Genomic DNA, 13,029 nt, shown 5'->3' with positions numbered 1-13,029 from the left:
TGGGTGTTTAGCCAGTCACTAACCTGCTGCAGTGTCCTGTGAGAGGTAGCTGTTGTCCCTGCACAAGCCCTCCTAGCAAGTAACCATTTGTTTCCCTATGAAAAGAGTCTGGCTATTAGGGTTGGGAAGAAGTGGGGACAACCGTCTATCTGGATTCCATAACAGGGAATGGGGTTTTCCAGAATAATGTAACACGGCCTTGTCTTCTTCCCCAGGCCAGCCCCATATTGTCCTTTTGGTCTTTTGGGTCCACCCCACAGCACAGGTATTCCCCTACATGACAGCTAACTTTGGGACTCTGTCAGTGAACTTCTTTTACCTCCTTTGTCAGGGATGCTGACAAGGAACTATGAAGAGGAAGTAGGAGGGAAACTTCCACTCTTTCCATGGGTGCTGATAAGCTCAGAGAATATGAATCTTGGGTGACTGGCAGCCCTTTTCCCTGCCTCATTGTGACAGCCAGCTTATAAGGTGGTTCTGAGTAGAGTAGAAAAAAGGAGAGAAAACAGAGCCCTGAGACAGTATTAGATCGCCTAGAGGCAGCTGTGCCTTCACACTCTTGTAAACTAATGCACCTCCATACCTGGATTTTCCAGTTCTAAGAGACAAAGCCCTTTCTGCTGGAGTTAGTTTAGTGTTGAGGCTCTGTCACTTGCAACCCAAAGAATTCTAATTAATACAGAGTCATTAGATCTGAATATTCGGAAGGAGGAAGCCCCTGCTTGATGGTCAAGTTCAGGTCTTTGTCAAGACACCTGAAAAGAATGACTATACTGGAATACCACTGAACCAGAGATAGCTCACATGTATACCAGGGCCGCCCACAGACCAACCTTGACCAGAGCTTTGCCTTCCCAGCACTGTCTTCTGTTCCTCATATTTCCTCTCCTCTTCAGCTCCCCCAAATCCTCTCTGTCTCTCAAGACTCTGGTCAGAGGCCGCCTCCTCCAAGAAGTCTTTCCTGACCACTCTAGCCTATAGTAAGCTCTCTGCCCTCTGGCTTTTAGTACCAATTAGAATTATCCAAAATTTGCAAACTGTCTTATACCATGTCTGCTTTCATTGTCTAGAACAGCACTTTAAAAATTTTACTGTTATATGTTTATAGTTTGTCACCCTTTCCCACCTGGCTGAGGTCAGAGATGGGGTCTGATGCTTTTATGTCCTTGACAAGAGCCAGCATAATGGTTGGCACATAATAGAACCGCGATGAATGTCTGTGGATTGGAAACTTGCAGAAACAAGTGCGAGAGCTATAGGAGTCAGGTCTGTGTGCAGGTCTCCTCAGTGGGAAATAAGCACTCCATTTAAATGCCCAGGAGGATGGGGGGTTGGGGAGGTTGCATTCCCCTAGTTAGCTATGTGGTCTACCAAAAAATTATTTTTCACGTCAGGGAGTGAGGATGGAGGGAGAGGAGGAGCCTGGGAAGGAAATGAAGAGCAAGTGAGAATGTAGATCTTTGCTTGATGGCTAACTTCCCAGGGAAGGGTCCCTAGGTCACATGGGCTGGTGGAGACTAGAAATGACTCTGGCCTCAGACTTCTCTCAACTTCTGTGTCCTGAGAGAGGAGAGCAGACCCGTAGGGTGGGCGCAGGTGGGGAAAGGCACAGTGGGAATCAGCTTCTCTCTGGAAGTGTCTTTAGGACTGGCTCAGGGGCCACATGGGAGAAACTAGTGTCCTCATTCCACTGTCACTCCTCATTCTTTTTTTTTTTTTTAAAGATTTTATTTATTTGACAGAGATAGAGACAGCCAGCGAGAGAGGGAACACAAGCAGGGGGAGTGGGAGAGGAAGAAGCAGGCTCATAGCGGAAGAGCCTGATGTGGGGCTCGATCCCATAACGCCGGGATCATGCCCTGAGCCGAAGGCAGACGCCCAACCGCTGTGCCACCCAGGCGCCCCGTCAGTCCTCATTCTGGATCCATTTTAATGCAGCTAGAGATTACATTTTCCACCTGACTTGGGTTTGAATGGCATTTGGCTATTTCCCAAACACCCTACCCCAACATTTGAGGCCCAGGATTTGCCAATATTAAAGCCATTATAATCATTTGAAGGATGCTCACCCACCCCGGGGAGGGCAATTCCATTTACTCAGTTGACGCATTCAAATGCTAGTCTCTTCTAGAAACACTCTCATAGACACACCAGAAATAACATTTAACCAGATGTCTGGGCATCATATGATCCAGTCAAGTTGACATGTAACACTATCACAAACCCTAACATTTACTAAGCATTTACTATATCCCAGGCATGTGCCAAATACTGCTATTATTTCATCCTTAGAGAGAGAGAGATGAATGAAAACTACATAAAGAAACAGTACTTATCTTAGGTGACTTCTTGTCTCTTCCATTTGTAAGATTCTTTGACTTGATACGGCATTAGAGAAACTAGGATGTTGAGGTGGGCTTGGGAACCTAATACTTAGAAACAGAAGTACCAATAGCATTATAAGCTACCTCTTTCTGTGGACTAGGAACTATGTGTTCCTTACAAATATTTTCTCACGAATTCCTAGAAAACACCCTGTGAGATAGGTATCATTACTCACCCCATTTTCAGATGAGGAAACTGAGGCCCTGCAAGGTTAATGGCTTGACTAAACAGCAAGTGTTCAGGTCTGTTGATTCCAAAGCTTGTGCTCCTAACCACCCTGCTTGCAGAGGGACTGCAAAGCCCTCCATATCTGGTCTGGATGCCTGAGAAGTCGCCTTGCCATGAGGTCACAGGGATGGAGGTGAGCTGGGAGAGGGCGAGGGCAGAGGAGTGTTGCCGTAGGAACAGCAAGTGCCACTGTGAGGACGGGTACCAGGCAGGGCAAGCTGGGGCTGGGGCAGGTTCTGGAGACAGTCATGCAGGAGTCTCTGAGCCCAGCAGGAAGCCGACTCCCCGCTCTCTTCAGCAGCACTGGGTAAACTTGAGCTTTGCTCCCGGTCTCTCCAGGGGCAGGCAGGACAGGATGTTCTCTGAGTTCTCGCAGCCAGACGATTCCTGGGAACAGGTGGCAAGGCCATGATCAGGGCTCCAGAGACTGTGCTTGCCAGGCGAATGTCCTGCCTTACCTTTTATGGCTGGCTTGCTTGAGATGTCACTGGTCCTTAGAGATTTTTGCATGTTTCCCCTTCTCATCATCTTGATGACCCTGAACCACATTCCTCCTTCTCTCCCCATCCCTTGATTTACCAGCCCCTTGAACAAGTCTGTCACTCACTTGTGAGCCTAGTAGACTTTCCAGTCAGTCCTGAGGCAATTCACAGCAGTTTGGTTGGGCAGAACAGGGAGGGGACATTTCTTGGGTTTAATTTACTTAGGTTGTTCCCATCTGCTGGAGTCTAGTGGCTCCCTGGGAACCGGGTGGGGTATTTTGGTGGCAGGCTGCCAGTTAAGAGCACAAGTTCAGGCTGCAGAGGGGCCTGGGAACATGTCCTGGGTCTGCCGTTAAGAGCTACGTAACGTGGGACATGTGACTTGACCTCTCTGAGCCTTGATGTTCTCACCTGTAAAATGGGAGAGAACTATTACTTGCCTCCAAGGATGGTTGGGAGGATGGAATGAGACTACTTGTGGAGCACTTAGCACTGCCCCTGGGACAGTGTTATCCCCATAATCTTCCTAGCAGGCTGAGGACAAACCCGGGCCTGAGATAAGGGTATTTGGATTATGGAGTCAGGGGTTATGAAGCCAGACTTGTCTCCTTAGTCAAGCCTGGAGATGAAGAGAAAAGAGAGCTTGTAGCTGAACAGTTTGGGATTCCTTAAGATGATGGAATCCAAGATTTTCAGGACTGGAAGAAATCCTGGCAATCCTCTAAGACTGAGAAGAATGCAGTTATGTAGCAGGAGAGTGAGGAAGGGAGTGGGCCAGAGTGAGGGCCACAAACGCCACCTGAAGGGAGGTGAGGTTTCCATGGGAGCTCCTGGCAGCCAAGAATAGGATAGGACAGTGCGGGCTCCATGTGCCTGCTCACTGCTCCCGTGGAGGAAAGGTTATTCCTTCTACCCCGGGGTCAGTTCCTCATTTCTCCTGGACGAGATGCTGGTGACTTAGGAAAATAGATTGACTGGGTCCTAGTTGCCCTAGGACCTAATAACCTAATCTGGTTATTACTGACCCATGTTTCCTGTAAGGTCTGGCACAGAAACCGAAGAAAGAGTATGCCAAGGTGCCTGCGTGGCTCAGTTGGTTAAGCATCTGCCTTCGGCTCAGGTCATGATCCCAGGATCCTGGGATTGAGCCCTGCATCAGGCTCCTTGCTCAGCAGGCAGCCTGCTTCTCCCTCTCCCTCTGCTGTTCTCTCTCTTTTTAATAAATAAATAAAATCTTAAAAAAAAAAAAAAGATTTCTCCCTTTCCCCCTGCCCTCCCTGCATATAAATCAATCTTTAAAAAATAAAATAAAATGTAAAAAAAAAAAAAGTATGCCAATCTGGGCCCCATTGGTTTCTTGGAACAAGTGCTCTGTACTCTTTGAGCAGGATACTCTTAGAGCAGCCAGGGCCGAATCTACCTATTATAGGCCCTTGTCTAGGAGGAAAACATCAACAACCAAAATTACAGTCGGGAAGAACTACCTCCATCTGCAAGTAACTGGGCAATTACCTCCTAATTAAGCTCTTACTGATTTGTTTTCCGAGTGTTCCGGTATAGTACTTGGTAGGTGTACCCCGCCCTACTTGTTACCAAGGTGTTGAAGATTAAGCATTTCACATGAATCAAAGCATTTCACCTTTCATCTGATTAAATGTAAGAGCCTGATTTGTTCCAGCATCATGAGGCCTTCTAAGCCATACCCGTTCATCTCTGGAGCACTGGGTTTGCGGGGTGGGGGGGTTCTATTTTGAGTCCTTAGTTTCAGGGGAGGAAGAGAAAGCACCAGGAGGGGATAAGACAAAAGGCAGAATTCAGACCACTGTTTTCCCAAGCGTTGTCTATGGGTCTCCCTTGCATCTGAATCATTTACTGTTAAAATGCAGATTCCTAGGGTCCGCTTTAGTTGTGGGTCAGAAACTTCCCAGGTGCTTCTTACGAATACCGAGGTCTGAAAATCTCAGAAGCAGAAAGTTTTATGGGATATTAACAACATAGATAAAAAAGTACACAGACAACTCACAACACTATTTCAGCTCATAGTTTCTGAACCCACCCCAGAAAATCTTTCACTTTAGCATTAAGCTGGGGGAAGCTTGACTGTTCCACGTTTAAACTTTGTCTATCTGCAGGCAGTGCCAAAATAGAAAAACGTCTGGCCCAAAGGCCAGAAGTCCAAGAAGGGACAGTCAACGTATTAACCAACCCCTAGACCATTAAAGGCCGACGCCTAAGTGCCGACTCTCTGGCCTCAGGTGTTGTAAATGCTGACTTACAGCCGCTTTAACTGCCGATAGATAACGAAGGTGAACGTAAGTGGATCTCCAGAAATGGTTCACATGCGGCTCCCAGGTTCTTGAAAAACCACAAGTGATTGGCAAATGTTTCTATTGCAGACACAAACTCAAACAAACAGCTCATTTCCTTCAAGAGCTCCTCACAGCCGTGGCTGGGAGCCTGAAGGTAGTAAGGAGGGGGGAAGTCTTCCTCTTCCTTCCCCTATATCTTCTTCCCCTTTCCTTTCTTTTTTTAAAAGATTTTATTTATTTATTTGCCAGAGAGAGAGGACAAGCGGGGGAGGGGGGCAGCAGGCATAGGGAGAAGCAGGCTCCCCGCTGATCAAGAAGCCCAGTGCGGGGCTTGATCCTAGGACCCCAGGATCATGACCTGAGCTGAAGGCAAATGCTTAACTGAGCCACCAGGCATTATCTCCCCTCATCCCCATTCTGATGTCAGATTTTTTTCTGACATTATGGAGTTTAGACTGGGAGAAAGAAGCAATTGATAAAGAACTTCAGGAAGGGGATTTCTCTTCTCCCCACCCTCCCAACCCCCAGGCCTTTGCCCTCTCAGAGTGACTTACAGACCTTCCATTTTATTCCTTTCAGGAAGCCTGGAGCCACAAGGCTCTGAATCACAGTCTTGTAAGGCACGGTGTTACGCTGGTACGCTGAACTTCATTCAGTGTATTTGGGGAAATGCAGAGCTGGGGCCTGTCCACCAAAGATTCTGACAGAATTCTGATAGATTCTGATTACAGGCAGCCGGGTAATTCTGGAACAGGTGGTAGTAGTTCACACTGGAAAAAAAAATTAACAGCTTTATTGAGATATATTATTGCACATACCACACGGGTCACCCACTTAAAATATACAATTCAATGTTGTTGTTTTTTTGTATAATAACTATTTTTGTTGCAGGGCCGCAGGGTGCTTGTCTCACCGAGTCAGTCAAAGAATGAGTCTCGCAGATATGAAAGGGTGAAATGAAGTGAATGTTTATAAGTGAAGGTGAGAACAGGAAGGAAAGGATAAAGCTCTCTAAAATGAGAGGGGTCCCGAATGGGTGTTGCCATTGAGGTCTTTTATGGTTGGTCTTTTATAGAAGACTGACCATGGACCTGGAATCTCCTTGACGTCACCACTGATAGCACCATGATTACTTCTCCTTTGAATATCTCATCTCTGATGTTTAAGACAGACGAGGTGGTCTGGTTCAGTTCCCTTATCTCTGGTTTCCTTACGCCTCAGCATTTCCGGGATTTTTGGTGAGCCTGATCACGTAGCCCGTACCTATCTCTCCCTACCTGGCCCCTCCTGTCCCTTACTCATTTTTAGTGTTTACAGCACTCCTAAAAGAAACCCCGAACCCGTTAGCAGTCACTCCCCATCTCCTCCAACTTCCCTCCACCCCTGCCCCAGCTCTAAGGCAGCCACGAATTAACTGTGTAGATTTGCTTATTCTGGACAGTTCATATACACGGAATTATATACATGTGGTCTTTTGTGGCTGACTTCTTTCACTTACCATAATGATTTCAAAGTTCCTCTATGTTGTAGCATCAACCAGTACCTCGTTCCTTTTTATGACTGAATATTCCATTGTAGAGATATACATTTTGTTTATCCATTCATCATTAGCTGATGGACATTTGGGTTGTGCTTACCTTCTGGTTATTATGAATAGTGATGCTATGAACATTCGTGTACAAGGTTTTGTGTGGACAGATGTTTTCAGTTCTCTTGAAGACAGACAGACACACACACACATATATATATACACACACATACATACACATACACACACACACACCTGGGAATGGAATTGCTGAGTCTTATGTTCACTCGGTTTAATCATTCATGTATGAGAGTTCTAATTTCTCCACAACCTCGTTAACACTAATTACTACATGTTTTTTATTTTAGCCATCCTAATGGGTATATAATGAGATTTCATTAAAAAAATTTTTTTGAGGGGGGAGGGGCAGAGGGAGAGAGAGCGCAAGAGAGAGAAAACCTTAAATAGGCTTAAGAGACTGAAGCTCCCAGCCACCCCTCATTTAAATTTTTTTTTTTTTACTTTTTAGTTTTTTAAGTTGGCTCCACACCCAACATGGGGCTTGAACTCATGACCCCAGAGAACAAGAGTCACATGCTCCACTGACTGAGCTAGCTAGCCGGGTGCCCCTCATTGGTTTTTTTTTTTTGTTGTTGTTTTTGTTTTTTGGTTTTTTTTTGATTTTCATTTGTATCATGGCTAAGGTTGTTGAGCATCTTTTCATATACTTATTGGCCATCTGTGTGTCTTTGGAGAAATGTCTATTTAGATTTTTTGCCCATTTTTAAATTGGGTTGCTTTTTTATTTGGGTTATTTGCTTGTAGGGATTCCTTACATATTCTAGATAAACTCTTATCAGATATATGATTTGCAACAATTCTCTCATTTTTTGGGTTGTTTTTTTACTTTCTTGAAGCTCCTTGAGGCATAAAAGTTTTAGCTTTGATGACGTTTAGTTTATCCTCTTGTTGCTTGTGGTGCACACTTTGAGGAACATTACCAAAATGCAACTCGCATCTCTTGAAGCTTTGAGACTTCAAAGCTTGGTTGGGCTTTTTAGGTCACCTTGGAGGAGGACTTCCTCCCCCATCCCAGCCAGCCCGGGTTCCTTCTCAGGACTGGAAGCACAAAGCCTCAGGAGATTTTCGGTCTTTACATCCCCTCCCTCTCCTGAGGTCTACCACAATAGAGCAGCTGAAATGACAGTTTGGAAATGTCCTTTATGGTGAAAACTCAATGGTCTTTGTCTCTGGGATTTGAAATTTTGATGCAGATGTTGGCCCCCAAGAGTTCGGCAGGAGGAGGGGAAGGGCTTCGAGAAGAAACCCTTCCACTGATTTCCATTGTGAATGGAGATTCTCTGTGCTGTCTTGGTTTTCTCACCCATAAAATGGGGGAGAATACCTCCATCTGCCCATCTCAGTCAGGGTACTGTGAAGATGAATTAATCTGTATTTGTTAAAACACTTTGAGATCTTGGATTAAAGTCATTACTGGAGCACAGGGTATTATTATACCAATAAGTGATTTAAGAGCAGGGGGAGTGCAGCCACTAAAGCAAGGATGGGAAGGGGCAGGAAGGAGAGAGACTCTGATCGCTGGAGTCTGGGCCCAGACACAGGTTTTTATCCTTAGAGGTGAGATATGATTTCAAACTGTTTGGGTTATTTCATCTGAATTCAGCATTGCTTTACAGAGTGCTTCCTGTATGACTTCTGCCATAAGGAAAGATTACAATCTTTTTAGGAAAGAGGTTATGTACATTAAAACAGAAGCAATGCAAGGCATTATAACGAAGTGCTGAATTGAATATAACAGGTGTCAAAAAGAAAGCAGAATAGATGGTGATGAAGATTAGCTTTGCCCAGGTCTATCACACACGAGCTGCGGGACCTTGCCTCTGTTTCTTCTGTGACTATAACCGTTTGTACAAAGGGCTTAGAATAATGGTTAGCACATAGTAAGCACTCAAATGTTGGACCTATCTGGGATCTTGTCAGGATCTGCTTTTGCTGGTTATGTAATCTTGGTCAAGTTGCAAGAAACCTTCTGATCCTCAGTTCTCCCATCTGTAAAATGGGGATAAGGATACTGACTAGTTCACAAGGTAACTGCGAGGATAGAGACAATGTGAATAGCATAGCACTGGGCCTTACAAATGGTAAGCATACACTAAATGAGTTATTATTACTGTCATTGACACTATTCCCTGCCCGAGGAGTGAGGGGTGCACTCAGTAATAGCCTTCTTTGAACTTGGGATTTCAGGTGGACAGAACGGGACTGATAGGATTCAGGTGATGAGAGAAAAAAGCAGGATCAAAGAAGGCGGAAGTATGAGGAAGGACTGCCTACCCCCCCCCCCGCCCGCCCCCTCCCCCCGGCTGTTTACCCCCAAACTCCTTCCGCAATCTCCGCTTTCACCCTTCCAGGAGGCGAATGTAGGGCTCTGCAAGGTTGGAGCCGACCTTCCCTCCCCGAGGAATGTGGGTCCCGCTTCCGGGGCCGACCAGGGCCAGCGCTTACTCCTTCCCCCGCAGTCGGGAGCCAGGAGCCCCGCTGTCTTCACCCCACCCTCTGCCCGGATCCTGTTTCAAAGTCACCTGAAAGCCATTTCCTTCCGCGCCCGTCCCTCTCCTCTCCTCCCCTCCCCTCCCCGTAAATCACCTGGAGTTTGCATTTGCTTGGAGTTTTTTTTTTTTTTTTTTTTTGGCTTGTTTTATTTTTAACAACTCTTATTTGCCGTTTACTATACACACTTGTCTACACAGAACCCAGTGATTCGATATCAGTGTTCCATTCTTTCTCCCTAGGAACTGGTGATAATGTCTGACCAGTGGGATCTCTTCTGGGGCCCCACCTTGGGCTTCTCGTCTGCCTTGTGCTGGACAGCATCTTTTTTCCATCTTTATTGATGAATTATTTTGCGTTTTAAAATTTATGATCTTGCTCAAAATCCAGGCTATCCTTATTGAGTGTCCGTGACCCCCTTCCAGGTGTGTACCTTCCCATGTCCATATGATTACATACAGACATAAAAACAGGAGACAGGTTCTCTGGTCTTCGTTTTACAAAAACGTGGTTCTCTATTACACAGGTTTCTTGAATCTTGTTTTATCCACCTAGCAGTCTTTTGGTGGACTCCCGCTAAATTACCCGTTTCTTCATCTCCTCAGCTTCCCCGAGGCTTGGATTTACATTTGTAAAGGATCACAGGGACCGAGTTGCGGTGAGGAATTCACAACGTGCCTTTCTGACTCAGAAAAGCCGAGATGACCTGGTCTGGTAGGATCGAGACCCCCAAAGCCGATCCCAGCTAATGTCTTACTAGAAATCCCCCTTTCTTAGCCGCACAATGGGGGATATTTGGCTGTGACACCGGGGTGACCCCCACCACGTGCGTCTTTGTATCTGCGAGCATCGGGGCGGTCGGGGAGCGGCTCACGTGGGACTGGACGGTCACCGTCTGGGCGGCGCGCTCGCCCCACCTGCGGGCGTTAATCATTAGCTGCGCAGGATCCCCTTCACCCCGGGCTGCGGCTCGCCGCGTCGCGAAGGTTCTCCGGGTCCCGGCGAAGCCGCCAATTGCTGGATTCCAGCGGCCGGCCCGAGTCTCCACCCACTGGAAAAATTCCTGGCCCGCCCCTCCCGCCCGCCTCCCTCCCGCGGCAGCTCCGGCTCCGCTCGCCCGGCCCCGACTTCCTGCCCGGCGCTGGAAAGGCGCGCGCGGGCTGGGGTCCCCGGGGGCCGCGTCAGCAGCTGGCCGCGTCCGGGGCAGCCGAGGGGCTGGGCCGTGGGCGGGAGCGGCCGGCAGCCTCAGCCCCTGCCGAGAGCGACTTTCAAACTCGCGCCTGCGTCGCGGCCGCACCTGGGCAGCCTCGCGCGCGGAGCGTGCGGGACCCAGCGGGGCGGCGACCGCGCGGTGAGTGGCCCTCGCTTCTCCCCTCTCCTTCGGCCAGTGGCCGCGCCCGGAGCCACTCCGAGGCCCCCAACCTCCCGGGCCCTCGCCCCAGCTCCCCGCGGGGTGGGGACTCGGGGCGGCCGAGGAGGGCCCGGGGCTGCGTGGGCGCTTTCCAGGGCTAGCCGGCAGAGGACCGGAGCGCGAGAGGCTCGCGCACGGACACCTTTTCTGTCCTGTAGTCCCCACCCCGGAAACAAAAGGAGTGAGCGCGCCAGGTGGCCCCGGGAAGCTCCGTTTGAAAGCCGGGAAGCCCGCGAGGCTGCGTCCGCCCTCTCCGCCTGCGCGCTCGGCCGCTGGAGGACTGGCCCTTGCCTCGGACTGTGGGACTCGGGCCGGGTGGACCCTTCTGGGGAGGGATTTCAGCCTTTGGTCCTGGGAGCCCAAGGGGCGCCAGCAGCTTGTTTCGGGTTGGTGCCACACGGTGCTTGTTCTTGGGAATCTCAGCTCTTGTCCTGCCAGGGGTAGAGTGGGTGGCCAGAAATGGGATGTCGGGAGCCGAAGGCATAGAGGCCACTGCCTGCCACTGTCGTCCTCGACCTCGCCCACTCCTGAAATCTGTTTGGTTAATTTTCTCCCCATTCTCAGCCCTTTGGTTTGGAAAGCTAAGATGAGACGTGCAAGCTTGAAATTTCAAGACATCTTTAGGTAGCTACTTTTACTCTTTGGAGCTGCTTTTGAAAACAGAACGGAATGGGAAATGTAATGGTAGGAGGCTGGAGAGGTGTGGCCTGGGGGGGGCGGTGTTAGTGGCCGCTGTAAGAGTTTCATCCTCGAGGCCACTTCCTAAACTGTTGGTGAATGAGGGAGGCTGTCTTCTCCGGTGCCCCTGAGGAGGCGACTCAGACCCCGCGCTATCCTACCTGGAACCCTAGACTGGGAGTTCTCAGTCTCCCCAGCCCTGCTTCTGCATGCAGCCCAATCACACTGAACTTAAGAAATAAGTAGGGAGAGTAATGACAGCCCAGGAGGGCTTCCCTTCTAGCGTGTCTCCTGTTTCCTTTTAGGAGAGTGCCTTTCCAGCACCTCCCTTGCTGGATGGGGAGTGGAGTCCTGATTGACTTGAGCTGGGAATGACTTCATTCCAACCATCCCCAGCAGAAAACCTAGAGAGTAAGAACCAAAGGAAGGTGTACCCCTTCTGTCGTTCGTTCACCCCTCCCAGTGATCCCAAGATGCCTCATCTCTTCCTTCTAAGCCTGCTGTTAATGCTCCTGCTGCTTCTGCTGAATCTATTCCCTTCCCTGAGTGCTGGGCAACCCCTTGGCTCCCTAGTGTCTTGCTCTGGGGTAGGGCAGGGAGTCAGCATGGGGTAAACCAAGTCCTAGAAGCAGAAGGAGTCGTTTAAGAGTTGTTTTGGGGGCTTTTCCACTTTTGTAAGATGTGGCCTTTTATTAGATGTGGCCTATCAGGAGGAGTGGCAAGAGTCCAGCACAGGATTTTGCTTGCCTTTTTGTCTTGGCTCCACTGCATACCATGAAAGATTGGTAGAGTCGCTAGTGCTGGACGACACCTCTGATAAACCTAGTCTACTCACAAAGGAAGCAGAGCCCAGAGGTGGGAGGTAGTTTGAGCCTGGTCCCTGTTGGCCAAACGGGGACTAGAACTCAGATTTCCTGCTCTGGCTGATCCGTGCTTTCTCAAGCATGACCTGGGCAAATCACGTATCTTTCAGACTCAGTTTCCACGTGAGTAAAGCAGGGTTACTTGCCTTCTCTTCCTTATAGAGGTTGTGGTGAGGATCAAATGAAGCCAGACATGTGGAAAGTGCTCCATAAACTCTTACACAAAATAAAGGGCTCACTGTGGCTAGCAGAGGCTCTCGAGAGCTTTAAAGTTTACTGGCTATGTCCCATGCGTGCCATAGGAGATGGTAAATACCAGGATCCTATGGTGGAAGTTTACATCCATGGCCTGTGATAGCTCAGCTACAGAGTAAACATTTGGCTTACCAAATCCACAGCTAACCCAGGGTCACTGTGTTTACACCGGAGGAGGCCAAAGGCCATGGCCTGAGGGATGACCAGGGCTGGAGGGGAAAAGGGACTGTGTTCCAGACGCGTGGCTTGCCCCTTCACCTCCACCCCCTCTCAGAACCTTGTGAAGGCTCTGGCTCCAAGCCTAGAGGGGTCGCCACAA

General features: G+C 48.8%; 1 protein-coding gene and 1 long non-coding RNA gene across 4 annotated transcripts in view; one reads left to right on the top strand and one right to left on the bottom strand.

Annotated features, from left to right (window-relative positions):
* The window catches only part of PLEKHG3 (pleckstrin homology and RhoGEF domain containing G3), a 67,140-nt gene that overhangs the window by 15,914 nt on the left and 38,197 nt on the right, over positions 1-13,029 (top strand). The window contains exon 1 of one of the 3 annotated variants that reach the window (XM_040641790.1): positions 10,728-10,854. The exons of 1 other annotated variant lie outside the window; for it this stretch is intronic. The gene's annotated coding sequence lies outside the window, so the exon portion shown is untranslated. Of the gene's footprint in view, positions 1-10,727; positions 10,855-11,897; positions 12,004-13,029 lie in introns of those variants that run through there. One more of the 3 variants, XM_040641793.1, reaches the window with a different exon arrangement.
* LOC121105224 lies at positions 2,374-6,837 on the bottom strand. The gene is made up of 2 exons (XR_005837689.1): positions 5,963-6,837; positions 2,374-3,000 (listed from the first exon to the last, which is right to left on the bottom strand). It is a non-coding gene; the product is annotated as an uncharacterized LOC121105224 (long non-coding RNA).

Source organism: Ursus maritimus, unplaced genomic scaffold, assembly GCF_017311325.1.
Source record: "Ursus maritimus isolate PB19 unplaced genomic scaffold, ASM1731132v1 scaffold_25, whole genome shotgun sequence".
Lineage (NCBI taxonomy): Eukaryota > Metazoa > Chordata > Mammalia > Carnivora > Ursidae > Ursus > Ursus maritimus.
Note: the sequence above shows the minus strand (reverse complement) of the source record. Positions and strands in the feature narration are given on the sequence as shown.